Here is a 22,025-nt window from a genome sequence, read left to right as displayed (position 1 = left end):
CAGGCAGCCTCTCCTTTCTCATTTATTGGAATCATATCCACTATAATGTTAGAAACAGCTTGAAGGGAATTTTAAAATCACTATTACCTAGAAAAAATAACCCTTTAATGTTTTTATTTTGGGGAGAGAGGGTTGATTGTTTTGGGTTTCATTTTTGCTTTTAACATTTTGCAATTAAAATGTAAATGCGTAAATCTGCTTCACATTAAATTTGCTGAAAAGCTATTTCTCCCCTTTCACAAGGTTTCTTTGGCAGTAAGATATCATTGGATTTTTATCCAAGCTGTTTAACAAATATCTCCTTTGATTCCAACAATGCCAGTGAGGGTGGAAAAGCATTGATTCAAATTTGGAATTACATTACATCATATGTTGGTCATCCTCTTGGGGCTAGAGGATACTTCTGTGACCACAAATAGGATAAGAAAATATTTTTTCTTTTTTTGTCAGTTTATTATAGGTACATAGCATATACTAAAAAAGAAGTTAAAATTTAATTTTAGAAAAGAGAGTAAGTAAAACACCAAAAAAAAAAAAAAAAAAGGCAAATGCACCTTTACCTCTAAAGTTTTATAATCAGACAAATTTATGTCTGTGATGAATTTGGAGAAAAACCTTGTGTCCTTCTGTAGCAGAGAAGTTTTACAGGAGTCTGTTGTGAAACTGGCATGGGGTTTCTGTATTCTGTTCCATTTCAGGTTCAGAAAGCAAAGGGGGGAAAGAGGAGTGAGTGATCTGGGTCTGCAAACTGCAATGTATTCATCTACAGACACTGTTTTTAGGAAGTTGCTATTTCACAGAGGAAAATGCTAAAAATCTTCCCCATAGCTATTTAGTCTCAGCAAAGACATCTTCACACCCCAGCCAGCTGGATAAGGAGACCGTGTCCAGGCTAGGATAAGGGATAGGCCTTTTCCCCAAAAATTTTTTTGTTACCCAGAGGAGCTAGAGAGGTGACTAGGCTGGGACCAGGACTAGCCAGTTCTTGCTGGAGCTCTGCCCATGTCTAATTCACATACCCTGTGAGAAATTTGCAATGAGCTCTGCTTCTTTCTTTATTCTTTTTTCAACCGTCTGTGTGGCAAAGACAGTGGAGGCAGAGGCTGTTCTCACTCTAAAATCATAGAAAGAGCAGGAAGAGCCTTCTTTTTCCTCCCCCTAGGACATCAATGGAGAGGATGAAGGATGCCATTAATCTAAATGAAACGCTAAATTTCATGGTGAAGAAGCACAAAAACAGATACATACTTCCTTTTTCTCATGGATGTGAGGAAAAAAAATTAGGAAACTGAGATACTGAAGGGCATTGTCATTTATCAGTGCCCAGTTTTTCAGATGCCCAAGGGTTGTGGCTGAGTGACGACAGCAGTGAATACATTCCCAGAGGTTCCTGCCTGAGTGGCAATGAAGAGGCCACTGCCTTCTCTGACACTTGGCTTCTGACCACTGGGTTGTCTTTATTTCAAGTGAGCACCAGTAAATTCTGTTGAGTAACCTTATGTTTTCATACGGTGGTGTGTGATGAGGAAGGGAAAAGGCATTGCTTTCCCACTAAGCAGCATGAGTCAGAGAACTAGTTTGAAGGAAATGAGAAATCACCAGGTGCTCTGCCAAGAAGCTGCAGCTTGTGAGACATAGCACAGTTTGGCTAGTTATTTTGTTTTCTTCATACAGTCTCTGCAATTCTTAGTTTTGGCAGAAAGTGGAAAAGAAATATTGAAACACTGGATGTCTAAATTCCACCGGGCTCCTGACTTTTCTGAAGCAAGGAAGTGTTGGGCATCTCTGACTGACTACAGCTTTGTCTGAATTGCAGCTCAAATAGGTATGGAAAATTTTTTTCCTTTTCTTTTTCAATATTCTTAAACCTTATTTGTCAGAGGCCAAACACGTGGTCACAGTGTGAACTCTCAGGTTTGCATGTGCTGGCTCAGAATGCTACACTGCTGAGGTTAGAGACAGGCACAGGTGAGTTTGTAATTATCCTTGCAATTTCCTTTTGGGCAACTTCGCTTTTGGTGTTCAATCAAAGAAATCAGTAGGAAGGTTTTCCCTGTCTTTTGGGGGGAAAAAATTCACTTGAGACGTATATGACATTTGTCACCTCCTGTCGGAAATCCCTACAGCTGACCTAGAGGCTTGCACAGGTGGAAGATAGGAGAGATGTTGCTTTGCTCAAAAGCCAGTCAATCAACAAATCAGGAGCAAGAGAAAAACTGTACTCCAAAAAGAGCCAAAATAATGCACTGTTGTGTGTTTTGAACATCTACCCAGCATTAAGATCACTGCAGCTGTATTCTATGACCAACAATGATAATTTGATTTTTGAGGGCTACTGCCATGTGCAGCCTCTGTCCCAGATGCACAAACACAGGGATTCCATACACACATTCAGTAATGCCACTTCTAGGAAAACTTGATGAATCCCAGCAGTATGCATCCATGCTTCCCTCAGCATCCTGGCTGAGATTTCAGGGGAACTTGTGCAGCTTAGTGCTGATGAGACTGGGAATTGTGCTCTTTTCACTAAGGATTTTTAAGGCAGGACCACTTTCTATATCAACTATAGATTATTGATGAGAGGACAAAAGCATCTTCTCATCAGTAATAAGTGCTCAGTGGAATGAGCTCTCCAGGCACTACAGCACCATTCACAGTAGTACAGGGCTGTGAAGCAAACCTCCAGCCTGTTGAACCTAACAAATTAATCCCAAGTAAAACATCAGATCCCTCAGCACCAGGCAATTGAGAAAGTCAAATCTACCACTAAAAGCACTTGCCAAGGGCAGAGGACTTTCAACTTACGAATTTGTACAACCAGAAACTAGGCTGGGAAAATGGTAGATTTTAACCTTCAGATGAAAAACATAAGGCCATGGTGCCTGATTTGAATTTTACTGTCTGAACAATTTTTTGGAAATGAGGAATAGTCATGTGAAGGTGATTTTTCCAAGAAGACAATTTCTAGACAACTGCAGCATTAAAATGCTCAGATTTGAATTGCCTTGAATAAAGCAGCTGCTTGAATCAATAGTTCTGCGGTCCCAGTCACTGAAGGATGCATGTTGGGGTGCCTGCTTCTCTGCTGCTGAAGGGAAACAGTCATAAGGCATCTTCCCATGCCAGCAGTAAGCTAACAAAAAAAGAAAAAAAAGGCAACTTTTACACTTAGTGTAACATGATGAAAGCATATTCACATTTGTAGTAACTTATGACTTTACCACTTAATTTTCTATTGACTTTTCAAAGAACCACTCTTTTTTCCTGAGCTGCATAAGCAATAGTGCACATGCTCACTGTGCTCTTGGGCAAGAAATTATTCTAGACAATAGATGAAAGCAAATCCAATTTTGCTTTTCTCTTTATTACAACTTGGTAAATACTTAGCTATCAACCCAAGATAAGCAGCAGCCTTGCTGTCTGGGTAATCTCTTTATGTTTTTGCAGCAGTATGTCACCTACTTTTTCTAAAATTTATACCACCTGCAACTGAAGCCCATGGCCCCCACCAGAAGTTTTGATACATTCATGAAAACAATGATTATGTTTATTTGGCAGCTGGTTGTAACAGAATGAAGACATTGACAAAGCTGTATTTTCCCCTGAGTGTCAGAAGTAATTTAAAAATAAAACCAGGAAAAAAAAAAAGTAGTACCTTGAATATGGGGTTATTTTATTTGCTTTTAATTACAGCTGTACATTTTAGAAGGACACTTTTTAATCTCTTATCAAAGCATTCTATTTTTCTTTGATCTAACTATAATTTACTGAGTGCAGTTGCCACCAGCATCTCTAATCCTTCTTAAAATCCCTCTATGCATTCCACTTTCTTCCAGGTTGGCTTTTTTCTGTCCATCATGGTGAACGTATTCTCCCTTTTGTTTACATGTGCATCTTCCATATGTCTCCATTGGGGTTAGAGGCACTCACATACCAATGAATAGTCCTTTGAAGTGTATGTTTTCTTCATATTTTGTTTCACATGATCATTAACTAATATTATTATTTGCCACTCAGGGAGATCTCAGTTGTCTATATTAATGGAGACTTTAGAATGGGGGGAAAAGAACCACAAACATTTTCCTGTTTAGGAATAGTGCCAGGGACACATAGCAGCTTTCCTAGATACAGCAGCACTCTATCACCAAGTGATAGTGTTTCATTGGCATTCTAATGACATTTTTATGTAAAGAAAAACTAAAATGAAAGTTTTGAAACTGTAAAATGTTGCCTGTGTCACCTGTAAATGCCAAGGTAAGTGGCTTTAGTAGTTTGAAGCAATCCCATAGCTGTTTTGTACACTCAGCAAAGTCCTGGTCATCCTCACACACACAAGGCATCTTGCATTGATGGACTGTCCCAAAATCACTGACTTGGCACAGAAATCCTCCAGTGAAGTGTTCACTTCTCAAAATGGTATCTAATACAGTTACCCATTTCTTACTGAAAATAAAACCAAGCAGAGTGGGTTGTAGCAATTACTTAGCCATCAGAAATCACGAGGGGATTAGATACCAAATCAGAAACAGAATCATGAAACTTGCAGGCTCTTGGTCTGAATGTATCTCCATTTTATTACAAAGTTACAGATGGGTGCTCTCAGTCCATGTGGTGCCTATAAACTTTTTTTAAACTATAAGCCTAAAAATACAAAACTGATGAATATTTTAAATTTTCATACTTCCAACATTTCATTCAAGAAAATAATTCAAAGGTTGTGGGATGAAATGGTAACTTTTCCCTATGCATTTTAGAATATTATATCTATTTCTCTTTCCAGGTAGTATAGCTTTCAGTTCATAACTTTTATGAGTTCAAGTCTATTGCCTAAAATCCATAGTCTCCTGAGATGTCATAAATGAGTTTGAAGCTTCCCCAGTAATCAGCTCTTACCTTCAAGCAGCTAAAACCCAGCTGGCTGAAGCTAATATGTCCAAAACAAAGATGAATCTTACAGAAGAAGACCTTGACCATTGTAATGTAAGAGCACCATCAGGTAAAAATAGAAATCCCAAAATCACAGGTTAGTCTGCTTTTAAAAACCTAGTAACCATGAAATAGGTGCGACCTTCAGCATCTTCACAGAAGGTTGTGCCACAGTTGTACTGGACTTGACCCTGTTCGCCTCAGTTCTCTTAAGATGAAAACCAACAATTTCACCCTCTGTTCGACCAGCACACAGCAAATTTATCTCATTTTTGTCCTGCTGGCTGTGTGCTGTCAGCCAGTGAGACAGTTCTTCAAGAACTGTCACATGAAGCAGAGCATCCATATGGAAATCATCCCTAGATGCAATAAAATTATCACAAACCACCATGTTGAAGTGCACAATTTGTACCAAGATTTTTCACTTCTCTTTCAGGATAGTGTTTTCCTAAGTCAACTAAACACAAAAACTCGGCCACAAGACATCCCAGCTGACAAGAACAATTTAGTAATACCAGCCCTGCTCACAGGAGAGAAAACAAAACTTCTCTGAAGTTTCACAAAGTGCTTCTTGCTCTAAGCGTAGATTAGTTTCCACAATCATCTTTTCCCATCTTGCAAGGACAGTTGTCTGTGACATTTCTGCTGGGTTGAATTGTGCAGAATTCTCTTTGATTTTAGCAAACTTCCTCCCTCATTAAGATGGCTTGAGCTCTAGGGGTGAAAGGGAATAGGTCCTAATAGTGTCTTTTAGGAAATGACAGGATGTATTTATCAGTCATAATAGTTGTGAGAAAAAGGAGCCAAGTTACTGTCAGAAGCATCAGTGAGAAGTGGGCAAATTCAGCTACTGTGAGGAGCTGAATATGGAGCTACAAACACATTCCTTGATCAGAGCAAGTGCAACACCACCTCCACAGCCTCTGGAGCTGCAGGTTCATGGAGCCCCTAGGTCCAGGGAAAACATGTGGGGTCAGAAGTTTGCAGGGTTTTGGCTGAGGACTAAACCTCAGCAGCTGTTGACTCCCCCTTCTACTGTGTCTGCACAGGGAACGCAAGAAATGAATCTTCATGCTAGAAATGATTCCCAGTTGCAGCTGCTAGATACTCATAACAAATGTCTAATGGCTAAAATTGTGTGCTGTGGACAGTGTCACCTTTCATGTCATATGGGGACAATCGTGTATTCTGCACTGTGGCTGGGATGTGTCATCCTAACATCATCTGGAGCTGTACTCCTAGACCAGGAACTGCTGTCACTGAGCAGTAAGTTCAGACCCCTGCTGATGCTTTCCTTGTATCAAGTTACTGTTTTCTAACATTGTAGATATACCAGAACTGAGTAGCTGCCACTGTGTCTCGCTGCAAGAGAGAAAGTGTAACTGTAGCAGCCCTGTCTCTGAATTACATTTGAATGAGGGTCGATTCCAGGTTACAGCAGGACAAGGGACATGTGCATCCCATTCCAGAGTGCTTGCAAGTTTGTGCCTGCAAAGGCAATGTGCCTTCTGTTCTGATATTGCTGATATCCCCAGGAGGAAACACAAGGAGGATTATTATGTCCATGAATGGGGGCAGATGAACTGCTGCCGACCAATATGAAATTTCTGCAGGGTTGCTCTGACACACCTTTCTTCAGAATCATAGAATCTGTGAATATTCTGAGTTGGAAGGGACCCACAAGAATCACTGAGTCCAACTCTTACATGAATGGCCCATACAGGGATTGAACCTTGACCTTGGCATTATTAGCACCATGCTCCAGCTGAGCTCCAACTAATCTGGAATCAGTCTTCTGGGAAGAACATGCCTTTCTACTGGTTTACACTGTAGGACTAACCTGAAACAGAATTGCCATTAATCAGTCAATTTTCTAACCCCCTAACACAGCTGTTTATATGTCCTGTTCATACACATCCTGGATATGCTGGACTTAGGGAAAATACCTGGAACAATTCAGTTGTGTGCACAACACAACAGCCAAATAACCAGAGGTTTCCTCTTGAAGTGGTAAGTTGCATATTGCCATCCTGAATCAGTGGAATTGGTGCATCTGATAATCATATGTGATTATCTGTCTTTTTCCAGCTCTGAATCTAGATTTGACAGACAGAGATTTGACCTCAGGGCCAAAGGCTCAGACAGAAGAGAAGGAAACATCACTTACTTTCTTTCCTTTGTAACAGAAAAAAAACACAGAGTCCAGTGCCTTCCCTGTGGAAGGACAGGACACATTGCATTAGATGCTGTGATCCTTTAATAGGTTCTGGGATTATTTTTGAAATGACAAAAACAACCACATGAGTTCATTCTTGTTTAGAGGACAACTGTTCTCACAAAATAAATCCAGCAACAAAGGGGAGTGGCAGGGAAAGATGGATAGTATTTGGTTTCACTAACAGTCTAGTCAGATGAAAATATCCCCCCTATATCTGACCCTCAGGGTGTGTTGCTGGTCAAGTGAAGCCAAGTTGCATAATGTTCAGCCAAGAGAGCACCAATTGTGGCCTGATGAGGTGTTGAGGATGAGATTTGTTGCATATTCATGTGTACAGAGTCAGTTGAAAGGAGCAGTGCAGTATTTGCTGTCATGTAGGTAGATGGCCTCACCCTGGAGCTGAGCCCTGCACTCCTGCAGGAGTTAATCAGAGCTGGGAGCTTTGGATGTCTTAGGGTTTGCCTCATACAGACTCTGATGTCCAGGGCCCTGCTGACAAACCCTCCTTCTCCCCCGCAGGTTAATTTTAGGATTTGGCACCGATGTGTATTTTATGTCTTCTTTTGTCATCATATGCATAAATTAGGGTGGAATTCTTACAGAGATGAGGGGTAAAACTTTTTTGAGCAGTTTTACCATAGCTAAGAGAACTTCTCATGCAAAACAGAAAAACAGTGTCTGTCCCACAGGAAAAACAAAAGTTAGCAGAACTTTGAGTTAGTAATGCCTCTTCCCCTTTCTCTGTTGTGCATCCTCCCTCTTGACACGTATTAACTTCATTTTTCACTTCATAATGAAACAATCTCTGAAAACATTATGTTTTTTAACATTTGCAAGAATCTTGTCTCTGAGTTTGACTTGGGTTTTGTTGAAGAAAATTATCTTAGAAAACTATTGGATTCAATCTATCACTTCATGGATCTGGATTTCTAAATTCACTTACACCTGTTACAGAAGAGAATCAAATATTTTAAGAAGCATTTTAGCTCAAATTCACACTCTGAGCTGCCAAGAAATAAACAGTTTACATGAAATGATGCAGCTGAGAAGGGAGAAATAACCCTAATGATTAGCAAATTCAGGAATTCGTTCAAAATTTAAATATAGAGGTTTTTGCTTTCATGTACATGAGATTAATCCTTCCCAGTCCCTCTAATGGTGGCACTGTGTCTGCACCTAGGAGTGTCATAAACAGATCAGAATAAAAATATCTTTCAAAATCACATTTCTTAAATTTACAGTCACAATATGATGCACCATGAATGCCATTGTACTAAAAATAAGAGGAATTGTGATGATTCCTATTAAATGCACATGTATACCTTGCTGTTTAAATATCTCTATTATTCCTTCAGTGTTTCTTTTATATCCTTTCTAACAAGACAGTGAAAGTGAATCTCTAATTCATAACCTCTAATCTTGATACTGTACTCTATCATATTGAGCTGTTTCTGAAATAAATCCCTCTAGTTTTTTATGTCATTTCTATTCTCCAAATCCCACCTACGTAATTGGAAGCTTTTGAGGCATAGTTTGTGTGTTCATATCACAGCACAAAAGAGAGCTATCCACAGGCTGCAGAATTGTGGGGCATTCATTTACATAAGGTAGGAACTTATAAATAAACAAGATACTTCTCTGTGATAGTATGATTTAACATAATTTATTCACATTCATACAAAATCTTCTTAAAGCAATTGGAAACACTTCTATTTGTTTATCATTGTATTTCTAATAAATGAGTTTATTAGGAGCCATTGATCAAGTAAGCTGTTTTTTACCAAAAAAATGCCCATTACAGCTCACAGATAGTTAAAACTACAACAATCTTTATAAAGAATCATTAACTGTGTTCTTTTGTTTTAAATCCCAGCCACCCCTGTGCTCAGCTGTGCTGACCAGGAACAGGGACCAGCTGACCTTCTGGCAGGTGGCTCATGAGAGAGGAGAGGAGACCAGACCATCTCCATTGAGAAGGCAAGCAGGAGTGGAGCAGCTTTAGGTGAAGCAGACTCCTTTTTAGCCCTGAAATAAGGTAAGTGCTACCTTTATTTTGGACTACTGTTGAGGGAGATATGCTTGCTTTGTTTACACTGATATGCTGCAGTCTGTTTGCTGTGTTTGTCATTTATAATCTGCCTCACAGGAGTTGTGCTTTGAGATTATTGCCTTTGTGATCTGAGGTGTTTTATAGAAGTTTAGACCTCTGTTTGGGTGTTTGGAATCTGTTCTTCAACTAGCAGCCATTCCCCTGTGTGACTGAAAAAAAAAAAGGGAGTGTAAAACTTTACCAACTTCTGTGATTCTGTTATTGAAGCTGTTTTCTTGGCTTCTGAGAGTTCCCTCATGTTTAGGACAGAAGATAATTCAGAGGAGAGGTTGGGTATAGCACCTGTTTCCTGCAGAGTAGTGAGAAAGGAGATAAGACATGAATAGACACCTGAAGTTTGTGTGATGGACTACTTGTTGCTCTTCTGCAGGAGCAATTTCTTGAGGGAGATGAAGGAAAAAATCCCATGTTTGGGATTTTGGGGTTTTTTTGGGGGGTTTTTTTGTGTGGGGTTTTTTTTTTTTTGTTTGTTTGTTTGTTTTGGTTTGGTTTGGTTTTTTTATGGATCTGCCTTTGTCTGCTACAGCCTTTTAAAAGAAAGAAATTTGAAAGAAAAAAAAACCTTGAATATTCAGATGGCAAATCTAACATTTGCCAAAAAACCCCTACCCTCTCCCCTCTTAAAAACCTGCTCTAAATCTAGTTCATTACACCCCTTGTTCCATCTTTGATCCCAGTTCCTCCCCTCAGGCTGCAAAGGAGTTGAACTAAGAAACCACTGAGGCATGGGGACTGCCCTGAGACCTATTTCTTGCAATATAGCTATGAAAATTACTGCCAAGTATTCCAGGGAAGGGGGAAAGAAAAGGCTGTGGGATGCTTGTCTTGAAGTGTTCCCAGCCTCCCACATGCAGGGAAGTGCTGGTGTTGGGCTGGAGTGGAGCTCTGCAGCTGCCCCATGTGCCCTCTGCTCCAAGGGCTGCATGTGCACTCATGGTCAGGGGCTGAGTCCTGGAGGCACCAGGTTCCTCTGTTACTTTGGGAGGGGCCAGCAGTTGTTTCTGGGAAGTGCCTGCTGGCATCAAGCTGTGCTTTGACTGGGAGTACTCCAATATCTGCTTTAGTGCTTATTCATTGGTAGTCAGGAGCTCGAAAACCACGTTTAGTCAAGTTGCCAAACACAGCATATGTGAAGTTCTATTGTTGTAGATGTTTTACGCTTTTGGTCTTGCTGCTTTACCAGAGTCAGAGGGATCTCCAGCACTCTTCAGTCTCTGCCTCTCTGTAGCCACCAGCAGGTCTTTGCCAAAAGCCTGATTTTATCACTGACTTTTCTGAGGGACCACAGGGCAGGGGACTGTGTGCCTTGTAGCAGTGATGGTGCATTGGGACTTACTTTCCCCCTGAAATGTTTAAAAACATCATGAATTGTTGTGTGCCTCCTGAACCTGTATCCTGTGGCACCCCGAGCAGGTGAGCTGGACGACTAAATCGTGCCTGGCTGCAGGTACCAGGCTGAGCCTTCCTGTGACCATCCAGCAGAGCTAATTCTGCAGCTCCTTGTTACAGACCCCCTCTGTGCAGACACTAATTGTTCCTTTCCTGTGCCCCAGCAGCAGCGAGGCTGCAGGGGGATAATGCACAGCAAATGGTTTGAGTCATGCACACCTTTAGCCTCTCTGCTCAGCAATGAGACCTGCATTCGCACATCGGCTTACGGAGGAATGATTTCCATAGCAACAGCCACGATATGTGGGATAGTATGAATGCTGCCTTGGAGAGCATGTAAAGCACCTTCTTAAGAAATAACTGACTACACAGGCTCTGAAAAAAACCCAAACCGCTCACAGCTGGCTACGTGAAGGCAGTGTTGTGTCATTTTTTTGGTTTGTTTTTTATTGTTGTGAAAAATTATATTCATGGGGTTTTTTTAGATATCACATTTTTTTAAAGGAAATTCTTGGGTATGGAGAATGGGGAATTTCTGCTTTATATAACAGTCAGTGGATGCAGAGAGCATGGAAATATCTGTGGTGATTCTTCAGCAACAGAGAGAATTGAATACCCTGAGTGAAGAGCTGAAAGGGAGTTACCTGAGGAAGCACCCAGGGGAAGGGAAGAATGCTCCCTTGATTGAGGGGAAGGGCAGCAGGATAAGCTGGTAGCCCCTTTAAGTAACAGATTCTGTGGCTATTACTGAGGGCAGGCTTTCTGTTGTCAAAAAACAGGGAGGCAATGCTCTGGTACTTGGACATGCAGAGAAACAAGATGAGAAATATGCATGAAGGAATGAAAGCCATTTAACTCTTGGTTACATGCATGTGTACTTCTTCTCCTTGCTGCTGTTCTCCTGCTTCTTTTCCTCTTTGTTTTGTTTTGGGGGTTTTTTTGGTTTGTTTCGTTTTTGGGGGGAGGACGGGGCTTGGTGCACAGCTCTATGTATACACAAAGCAGCCCAGTACCTGGACACCCCCACCAGCTTCTCTGGGGAATGTGGCAGAGAAGTGTATTGGCTTCTGTAGGGTCAGGTGTGTCACTGCTTCAGGAGGGTTTGTCCTTTCACATCGGGGGAGATGTGTCCCTGGGCACACATCTGCAGCAAGCTCTGTGGTGCCAGCACTGGTTACCTGGATACAAACAGCTCTGTCTTTCAAATGGCATGAGGCTGGAAGGAATTGCTTCAGCTCATTATAGGTGGAATGAATAAAAGCAATAAGGCTGATTTCATCACTTCCTTACTCAGGTGATATGGAATCAACAGTGTGTGCTGCACTGCAGCACAAGTACCTCAAACAGTTTTGGAAGGGGAAAAGTTCTTCATACTTCAGAAGTTTCAGAGATTAAATCAAATGTTGGAAACAGCTAAAACCATTGGAAATCTTGAATCTTTTACTTTAGCTGGATGCTGCAGACAAACTCCACATGCTATGGAAGTCCTACCCCTTCCATGCATTAAGAGATCTGGATGAGTTTGCACAGCCCATCTCCCTAGATCTTTTTTTAACCTTTTGCTAAGTAGTCACTATTCCTAAAAGATTTGCTTGTTGACTTATACAACCAGCTAATATTTTGTCTGCCTGGTACTTTTTCAGTGAGAAGGGCAGTGTGGAGACAGTGACAGTGGGCTGTGGTTCTTTATAGACCCTGCATGCCTGTAAAGCAGCACCCAAAGGCTTAGCTGGACCCTCATATTTGCAATTTCCTTTGGAAATATGTGTGCTTTAGCTCTGGCACTTGTCCTGAGCAGGGATCCTAAATCTGTGTTCTCATATGGGAGCAAAGAGCAGGGCTGGGAGATTTTTCCTGACAGTGGAGCAGGCAATGGCAAGCCCTGCCTGCAGAGGTCAATAATGGTGAGTTATCCCACAGTGTCTGCTGCTGGGGGGTTCAGATCTCAGGAACAAAGCAGGCTATTTTGTTTTAATGAGTATCATGTACTTCCAGCTTATGCTTTAATAGGATTAAACAGTCTCGGCATGGCCTTGGCAAGGCTGCACATACCCTGGGGCAGGGGAGTCTAGACTCACCCCTTTGATGCTGGCATGTGAGGAGTGTGGCTCTGTGGGCATCCTGGCAGGTGTGGCTGCATCCAGCCCTAAAACACACCGCCTTTGTCTGACATCAGCTCAGTGCCCTGTATGCCTGCATTTAGCTGCTAACATGGGTTCTAAAAAGGCAAAAGATGAGCTGGAATACTGCATGTACTGATGTAAACATTATAGTGAGGGATGCACTTCTCTCTAAAGAGAATTGGGCTGCAGCCTTTAGTAGATCAATGCCATCTCCTTCTGCAGGAATCTTGCCCTCCTCCTCTTTTTCTGTCTTTGTTCTCTCCTCCATATATGGCTTGGCCATATAGAGACATTGAATGTCTAATCCAGTGTGACCATCTGAGAGTGTCCTTGTTTATAGGGTTGCTTATTCCAGGCTGATGTGTTGCAAACGAGGTTGAGGGTCTGAATCAGAATGGGATGACAGCCACAGGTTGCTTGCACTTGGTGTAAGCAGCAAGTTTCCCTCTGGGAGCAGGGAATCTCATGAAGCAAGACCTGAGTGTGTTCTCCTCACTCTTCCTTCTCAGCAAATAAAATACAGCCTATTTTCACGTACTTTCTTCTCCCACCAGCTACATCTCCTCTGCCCATGTGCCAGCTCTCCTGGCAAGTCTCAGATATGGGAGTTGTGGATCCACATTTCAGTGCCTGGCCAGCCAATATTGTGGAGGAAGAGCATGTGCCCTTCCAGGGTGGAGATCTCTTGCTGGTGTCTTGAAGGCAGCTCTGTGGAAGTGAGTTCCAACTAAAATCAATGACTGGAGAGGACCAGTGTTGGAAGCTGTTTTTGGTTTATGCCATGCCTTTGTTTTCTTCATGGCAGTGCAAAGTGTCTGTGCCAAGGCTATAAACTAAGATAACAGTTTTCCAGAAATTAATTGTGACTACATCAGATGACATTGCTATGTATGCTGAAAGGAGAACAAAAAGGAAAGAGCAGCTTGTAATAAAATTCCTTCTGTTGAAGCAGTAAAGGTCCCCATGATCTTCCACCTACCCTTTAAGGAAGTGCCTCAGCTTGCCAACACTGGTAAGAAGGAGTAGATGGCTTTAGAGTTGTTTTGTTAGAGGAAAAATACATTAAATATAGCCTTAGATTTATCAGGTATTAGCTCCTGAAATAAGCATGAGGAAGAGAGTCTCCCTTTAATGCTCTAGGGCTCATGCTAAGCTTGTTCCTTGAAAAGAAATTATCTACTGCTAAGTCTGCCCCTCGGCCATCTTTCTGCAGAGGCACAGGTAGGGTGGGGCTGAACAAGCAAACAAGGAAATTCAGAGCCTTGCCAGAGGCTGGGGCTGAGTCTGTGGCAGAAATGGGAAGATGGGGCTACACACAAACTTGCATCCTATGTGGCTTTTTTGGTAGTTTCCTTGGCAGGAGCTCAGCTGCAGATTTGGGATCCTCATGAGACTTGGTTGAAGCATGACCCACAGTCTGGACTTGCAGGGGAAGAAACTTTGGAGAAGCTCTTGTGCTCCATGAGAAGTGTTATAGCCAGGAGCAGAGGAAGAGATGGAAGGGGATGTGTTTTGCTTTTACTTCTTAAGTAAGCTTGCCCAGAGGCTCTAGTGAAGGGAGAATCTATTGGTGCGACTGGTTGTACCCCTTGGAGCCTTGTAGGATGGTGGTGATTCCCTTCTGAGAAGGGAATAGCTGAGGTATTATGGGCCTGAGTCTTACTGGGCTGTGTCTGATGAAAATACTCCCATATTGACTGTGCCTCTGGCACGTTCTCATTTCATGGCAACACAGTGGTGGTATTTCTCTTCTTATTTCCCTACCAGAAACTGATTTTTTGCTTTGTAAACAGTCTCTGAATCTATCCTCAGCTTTGACCTCTGAGGACATAAAATTCTGCTTTCATCCTTGACAGGGCCTACTGAGCTCTGGCTTCAAGCCAGGAAATTCTGCAGGTCCATACTCAAATCCATACAGTTTTGCTTGTACTTTAATTATCTACTGCTGCAGGTTGTGCCTGCAGACATCTGGAGTTCAGATTCAATCATCTGTGGGAAGATGCCTTAAAGGGTATCTTAGAAGAGCAGAGTTGAGTTGGTGCCCTGTGGGGCTTCTGTGTAAAGCAGAAAAACATCGTGGATGGCTTTGGGAGGGAGGAACTAGATCAGGTTAACTTGGAAACACTTTACAAGTGAAAACTTCCCTGCTCAATGCAAGAAAAATGTACTCAGAAGTATGTTCTTGAGGAGCAAAATCGATTTCAGCTGTGGTGCTGAAAGTCCTTGTGGCTCAACATGGGGGATGTGGGGCAAAGTATGCTGGTATTAGCTTCCCAAGGCAGAAAAACTGAAGTCCTACCCCTGCTAGACTCTGCAGAACTTTTTGGTAGAGAAAAGCATGAACAGGAAGGTCCTGCATCCCAGCCAGCAGTGAAACAGGGAGAGAAATTTCTGTTTAATAGTGTTCTAGAGAAAATACCTCAGTTTTTCCCAGAGCAGCACTAGGCTGTAACAGAGCTTGGTTAGCAGCCTCTGGGGGTGAGAAGTTATTCAACCTTGTCATTTGGTACAATGGGAGTTCTGTTGGGAACAAAATGCCTCCATGCACTGCAGAGAAATGCAGACCTGTCCAACACCAGCTCTTTGAGGGTAAGAGTGGTCCTTGTGCCACACCCACATTATACATGCTGATGCTTCTATAAGGTTCTGCAGACCCTCATTTATAATGTGCAAATAGTAGCCCCTCCTCTGAGTGTTTGGGAAATTGATTGTCTTGTGTTGGGAACAGATGCAGATACCCTTATTTTGCTCTCAAAGGTGTATTTGTTTCATGCAATGGTGCACAGCCAACTCCTCCACGCATCCTAGGCAATTGCTGACTGTTGTCTGCACTCAGTGTGGGGCAGTCTGGACCACTGCCAGCAGCAGTGGAGCTGTGAGCAGGGCTGCCAGAGCACACTGCCTGCCCCGAGCACTGCCCCATGGGGGTGTTGCTTCTGTTGTGAAGCTCCCCTGACTGTGCTCCTGCACTGTCCCACAGCTCTGGGGGCACCAGCAGAGCTGCACAGAGGGGCTTCCTGAGACTTTGCCAAGAGCAGCTGCACCTGTAGCACCTTTGGCAAAGGTAGCACTGGACAGGGATTTATACTCTGTTTAAAAGCCCATCTCTCTCAATCTATTGCCCACTGCTCTGTGTTGGTGTCCTAGTGAGCCATGAGCCAAAGGTGCAGGTCAGTAAGTGCACTTTCACATGAGAGCCTGGAAAGGAGGTGAATCTTTCCTGGGATAGTCTTCAAGACAGTGAAGCTTTCTCCTGCAAGCTAGAGATTGCTGTAGCTTTCAACAAAAAATATCCCAAGAACAAGTCACACATCCTCCAACCCACAGTACAAACATACAGTAGGATTTCTGTTCCCTGGGGAAGAAAGCTATCAAAGCAAGGGATTCTGCTGCACAAGCCTGGGGGAAAGTGGGGGTTGGGGGTGAGAGAGAGGAGCAGAGACTGGAACAAACAGCATGTGACAGACCTTGGCTGTGTTTTCTAATGCTGGCTGGAAGATGCTCAGCTGATAAGCTGGGTGTAGGAACCTAGTCAGAGCAATGCTGAAGAGATTTCCATGGGTCACTGTGCTATGGTTACTAGGGCAGTAAGCAGTCTACTTCAGTCCTTTTAGAAATTTAATTTTAAAAAGGATAAAATAATTGATCCAACTCTGAAAGCTAAATGAGATTTCTCAATGTGGCCTTGATCTAGCATGGACATGGAGAGGATCTGGGTGAAGGACAGTAGCTGTACAAGGCACACCTCCAGGCATTACCTCAGATGAACAATGGGATTTGCTATGTGGCACCAATTCCTGAAAGAATGCGCTCACCCACGCTCTTTTTAAATGAGGCTTGAATGTGGTAAAAGAGAATAAAGTAGAAGGAAAAATTTCCTGTGAAAACTATGGTGAGCAGATGTCTGAAATGGAAGGGAAGAAGAGAGGAGGCAGAATAGCTATCAGAAAGGAGGTTGCTACTCATGATGCAAAAATGTTTTCAAGTTCCCCTCAAGATGTTTGTTAGACCTACTGATCCATCTTCATAAGGATGGGTTATTTGAAGCAGTGAAAACTGGCTATGGAAATACTTCAGAGTCTTCATCACAGATTGGGCCTGTCCATATTTCTTTAGTCTCAACAGCTTATCTTGTTCTTTCTTTTATTTAGCTCATGATATTACAGGGGTTTTGATAATCTGGCATAGACCAGCTGTGGTAGGAGAAATGGGAATGTCATTGAGGTACTCTCTGCAGGTGGGAGAGCTACAGTAAGCAAGTGATGAACTTGTGCAAACTGGCCCGTGAAGAATTAGTGGGGAAATGGCACGTATAAGGTACCTGTTTAAAATTATTAAAAGAAAACTTAAGAAAACTCTTTGGGATAAAAGATCCAAGGATTTGCAATGTGGAAAACATTGTGGCAATTTTCTTTAGGAGAAAATATTTTGACATTATTTGTCTTGCATCAGCATCATTCCATAATGAACCATATCCATGCTTTTATACTTGACATACAATGAACATATCAAAAGCAGATGTATTTTCCATCACAGATCTGATCAAGTGTGATTACAAAACTGTTGCTTAGTGCTCTGAGCACTCACACTTTCAGAGTGCAATCCCTCCTGTGGCATTGCTTCAGTCACTCCAGATGCCTTCAGTCTTTCTTTGATTCCAGTTATGTTTTCTCAGCTTAGTAGTAAATATGCATGTGGACAAATATCATTGCTTTAGCTCCAGCCTGTGCTTTGCAGAAGGCTGCCCTGACATGCCTGACTCCCTCAATTCAGTGGAGGTTAATTGCAGCAGCCAACACCAGGCTTCAAGTGGACACTACTGTGTGGATTATGGATCTCTGCTCTGACTCCAACAGTAATTGGTGATTTTGTATTAAAATTCTCTTGGTACTATTGTGTGAATAGGCTACGGTATTAAAATTGCAACACTCATCAGAGTGATCATAAAACTTTAATATTCTTGTCCCAAGTTGTCTCCTGAGTAAGTAAGTAATAAAATTTCTCCCTATCAATGTCTGAATCTCTGCAAGACCAACTCTAGTATTTCCTAATGCAGTAAAAGCCAGCCTTGTTTGTTTTCAGATCAAGTTGAAAGTAATTTTTATGGTAATGATGTGAAGTGATCAAAACCCAATTCAATGCAGTCAGGAGCTCAGGGACAACCTTTAGTCTAAAGCAGAGTGAGAGCTCATGTAAGGGTTTAGGAAATTCACATCATATTATCTGCAGGGCACTCTTATCAGGTTTTAAAGATCTTTTTTCTTTAGGATAACTTTATCATGAATGTAAACGTAAGTATCACTCCTTGGCTTTTCCTTCTCCATGCTTTTCTTGTGAAGTTCTCAAATATAACAGATATGGTAATGCTATTTCTCTCCTATTTCAAATGATTTCTTATTTTCTTTTGCTCTCATTTTAAAATCCTGAGGATAAGACTCCAGTTCTTCAATTTTCCATAATTCCAAATTTTCCCAACTTAAGCTTATTTTCACCCTTGTATCTCTATTGCCTGTATTTTAGGTTCTGCTGCTGCCCATGTGGCAGTTTCAATTTGATTGCTTCCCATTTTCCCCTCTGCCTAGAGCAAATTTCATATAGCAACCACATAGCTATTCACCACTTTTTGATCCTTGCTGTAGTACAGTAGTCTTATCATTGCCTTCTTCCACCCCTGCCTCTCAAACCTAAATTCAAATCACATTCAAATCAAGCAACCTGAGTCTGTAAGTACAGAATTATGTGCTTTTTCTCTTCTTCAGTCCCTCAGATCTTAAATATCTGCAAAGATGTCTTATTAGTTCTCTTGATTCGTGCTTTTTTGTCATTGAGCTCTTCCTAAGAAGTTTCCCTTTGGCTTACTTTTACCATCAGTTCTAAGCTGGATCCCAAAAGCTCCTTGGCCAGCCTCAGGGGCTTTCTGCAAAGCAGGGACCTCCACCTGCAGGGAGGTGCAGGGTCCCTTGGGAAGTGAAGCCTCCCTCTGCACACCTTGGCTCTAAAGTCCTTTAGTGTCTCTGGAAGTAGAACTGATAACGAATTTGGGGTTTGTTGATGTATTATCTTTCCAAACAAAAACATTGATTGACTAAAACAGACTCATCTTTTAATGGAGACTTGTTCTTCCTTAAGTTCTTGTCACTGGAATTCAAAAGCAGAGCAGCAAATAGATAATGATTAGGTGGTTTCCCGTGGACAAAGAGAAACAAGTTCAAAACTCTTGTCAGAATAGGACATGGTAAAATTGTGAACTTAGGTATGTGATGTCTCAGAGAAATTCCTGAGTCACTGAATTATTCCAGGATAGAATTTTTATGCCTGTTTACCAAGCAGTTTCCTCTGTTTCTTCACTCTTCAGGGATTTATGTAACAAAACAGTGAAATAATGTTTCTATAAAACTCCAGCCTTATGAGTTTCTATTTTTTGATTTGATTATTTGATTTGTCATGTGTGGAGGTTTGCTTAGGGAGCTCTTGGTTGGCACTCATTAAATCTGTTTCCAGATTACTAAATCCTATTGCATAAGAGCACATTCATATAGCCAGGGGCCACGCAAATACCTAGATAAATGCTCATGGGGCTAAATTTCTTCTAATAGCATTTTCTTATGTGCAATAACAGTTGTTTTCCTGCCAAGGAAAAGTATTGCAATAAACATAAAATAAAAACAGGAATGATTGAAAGTACTTCTATCAATTAAAAATACTTCTAAAGAGATAATAAATGTAGAGCATTTAATAATGTTTTCATGTGATGTTTGGCATTTGTTCTTTAAGTGTTGATACAGGATCCCAGCAAGAACAGATAACTGTGAGGAGGGTAGTTTATTCTACTGATGCATGCTTGGCTGTCTGCTGAGGTGGAGTATTCCAAAGTGGTCCATTCTTAGGAAAGTAAGATGTTCCCAGATGGGTGTATTCCTTCCATAAACAAAAACTATTTTTAATTGGTTTTACCCCATCCATCACACTGAACGAACCCTGCATAAATGAGCAGAAAAATAACGAATGGTAAGCAGATGTTCCACTTAGCTCATTGTACAAACTTATGGAGATGAGCAAGCACAAATGAAAATGATCACAGTGGAAAATGAAAAGAAAATGGACAACTAAAAATTAGGTTTGACATAGTCCTGAAAACAAAATATTTTTCTATGTCTTCTCCAGTCACCCTACAGGTGACTGCACTATACAACTACCTCACACCACTTTATATGGATTATGGAGATGAGTGTAAACTGCAAGCTTTGCCAAAGCAATTAAACCTCACTTCAGTGCTGTGGTGATTCCCTGGACTCTGCCTTTCACTCCCTCTAAACACCTTTTTGCTGAGTGATCTTGTGCTGTAGCAGTCCATGGATGCATCTGCACCCACCCACAGTCCCAGGCTGTTGAATTCGCTCTCACCTGAGCCTGCTGCACATAATAACCAGGCTTCCTCCACTGAGGAAGAGCACTCAGCTGGCAGCTGGGCTATTCCCATAAGGCTTTGGGCACTGCATCATGAATTCTTGACTGAAACTTTTCAAAAAATGACAAAAGTAATGCAAATAAGTAACTACACATTATCATAGTGATCTGTGCATTGTTTTAGAAGTGAGCCTTTTCAGTTAGTCAACAAGTGAAGCATAAAACTATAGATGTAAACTTGGAAAGGTTTGTTGCACAAAGGACTAATTAGATAACCTACACCATCAATATTAAGAGCTTTTGAAATCAAACCAATAGCTATGTATAATTCCTGAGATTAGTTTGCCTCTCATGTAACCCAGAAAACCACTAAATGATGAATTGTGATACCTTTGAGGAGCCTGCAGCTTCTCTGCTATGGATTAAAGGAATAAATTAGGCCTTAACAGTTAAAATATATATTTGTACTGAGATGGAAAAGATCACAGGGAATCTAGGCCATTTGTCCTCCACATAGTGGGAGAGCTGTATTTTTAAGCCCTACTGATGATATGTTTGCAACTGCTCACACTTTCCCTCTCTCTTCCCTTCCTCCTGGAAACCCCTGGTGATGTATGTCCTATGCAGTGTCTACAAAAGCCTGTGCAGAGATTAACTAAAAGGATGATTTCTGCCCCCTTGGGCTGTAAGCTGCCTGTTTCTCTGGAGTGTTTTGACATTCATAAATCCTTTTCCATCTCGTATGCTCCTGGCATAGTGATCAGACATAGCCTTGATGATGTTACCAGCACTCTGTAAGCACCCACACAGTATGGGTCTGCTTAGCTGGAAAAAAATAGTCAAACCCAAAGGTATATATTAAGAAAAGCATCCAAACCATTACCTTAGACTGTTTTCTGTTGAGACTGCAGAGGGTTTGCCTCATGATTTCAATTGTGTGATTATAAAATTTGACTCAGCTTTTGAATTGTACAGCAGCTCAGTCTGACAAAGCTAACAGCAATACAGCACTCACACCTTGAGTTTTCAGTGATCACATAAAAGTTAACCACTTAATGGAGGATATTTTCAGTCATGTAACTCTGTATCAGCATTTGCCTTCTGGCAGTGAAATGAAGGAGTCCTGGTGATGCCAAAAGTAACTAATAACATAATTTGTGATGACCTGAAGAAGCTCTGGGCCAGATCTAATTCAGCTACAGTATTAAAGGCTATTGATTTATGTCAGTCTATGTCAGTAGAGGACTTAACCCTCTGTGTTCAGATAGTATCACTTTGGAAAAGCACTTGTAAAAAAATGTTTCTTTGTTCTCTCTCCTCCCCCCTCCCCACTGTAAATAGCCACAAGAATGAAATGGCAATGTTAGCTGGCTTACCGCACACCACAGTCCCACCTCAGAATTCTGGGTGCCCAATGCTGCCTCTAAACTAATCCTGTGATGCACAGCTCTCATATTTGCCCACTCCTGGCTAGAGAAATGTTCCTATTGAAATGCTCCTGCCCTTCTGGACAGTGTTGTAGCAAATGGTAATGGGGATTGGGCCGATAGCAATGCAGCGGGGAGCTGAGAGTTTGGGGAACCTTTAACATTTCATGGTCTTATTTTTGCCTACAGGGTAATCTTTGCAGACAGGTGCAATGTGCTGTAGAACTCCCCAGGTCTTTCTGAACACCCAGGCAGAGCCATGCAGGCACTGGGTCTGTCATACAGGGAGACCAGCACTATGCAGCCTGCAGGGAACTACTAGAGCCACCCCAGGGCCAGAGAAAGAACACCCTAGGGCACGGAGATACATCAGTAATTTGCCATTGCAGTGGGGAAAAGGTCTGTTTGAGAGCTGGTAAAGGTGG

At 41.8% G+C, this 22,025-nt stretch overlaps 1 protein-coding gene across 1 annotated transcript in view; it reads left to right on the top strand.

Annotated features, from left to right (window-relative positions):
• Window positions 1-9,039: 9,039 nt before the first annotated feature.
• PCGF5 (polycomb group ring finger 5) overlaps window positions 9,040-22,025 on the top strand; it is a 94,688-nt gene continuing 81,702 nt past the window's right edge. Inside the window, exon 1 of the mRNA XM_063405652.1 lies at window positions 9,040-9,179. The gene's annotated coding sequence lies outside the window, so the exon portion shown is untranslated. The remainder of the gene's footprint in view (window positions 9,180-22,025) is intronic.

The sequence above is a fragment of the Prinia subflava genome, chromosome 9 (genome assembly GCF_021018805.1).
Source record: "Prinia subflava isolate CZ2003 ecotype Zambia chromosome 9, Cam_Psub_1.2, whole genome shotgun sequence".
NCBI lineage: Eukaryota > Metazoa > Chordata > Aves > Passeriformes > Cisticolidae > Prinia > Prinia subflava.
The sequence above is the reverse complement of the archived record's forward strand: the minus strand, read 5'-3'. Positions and strand labels throughout refer to the sequence as shown.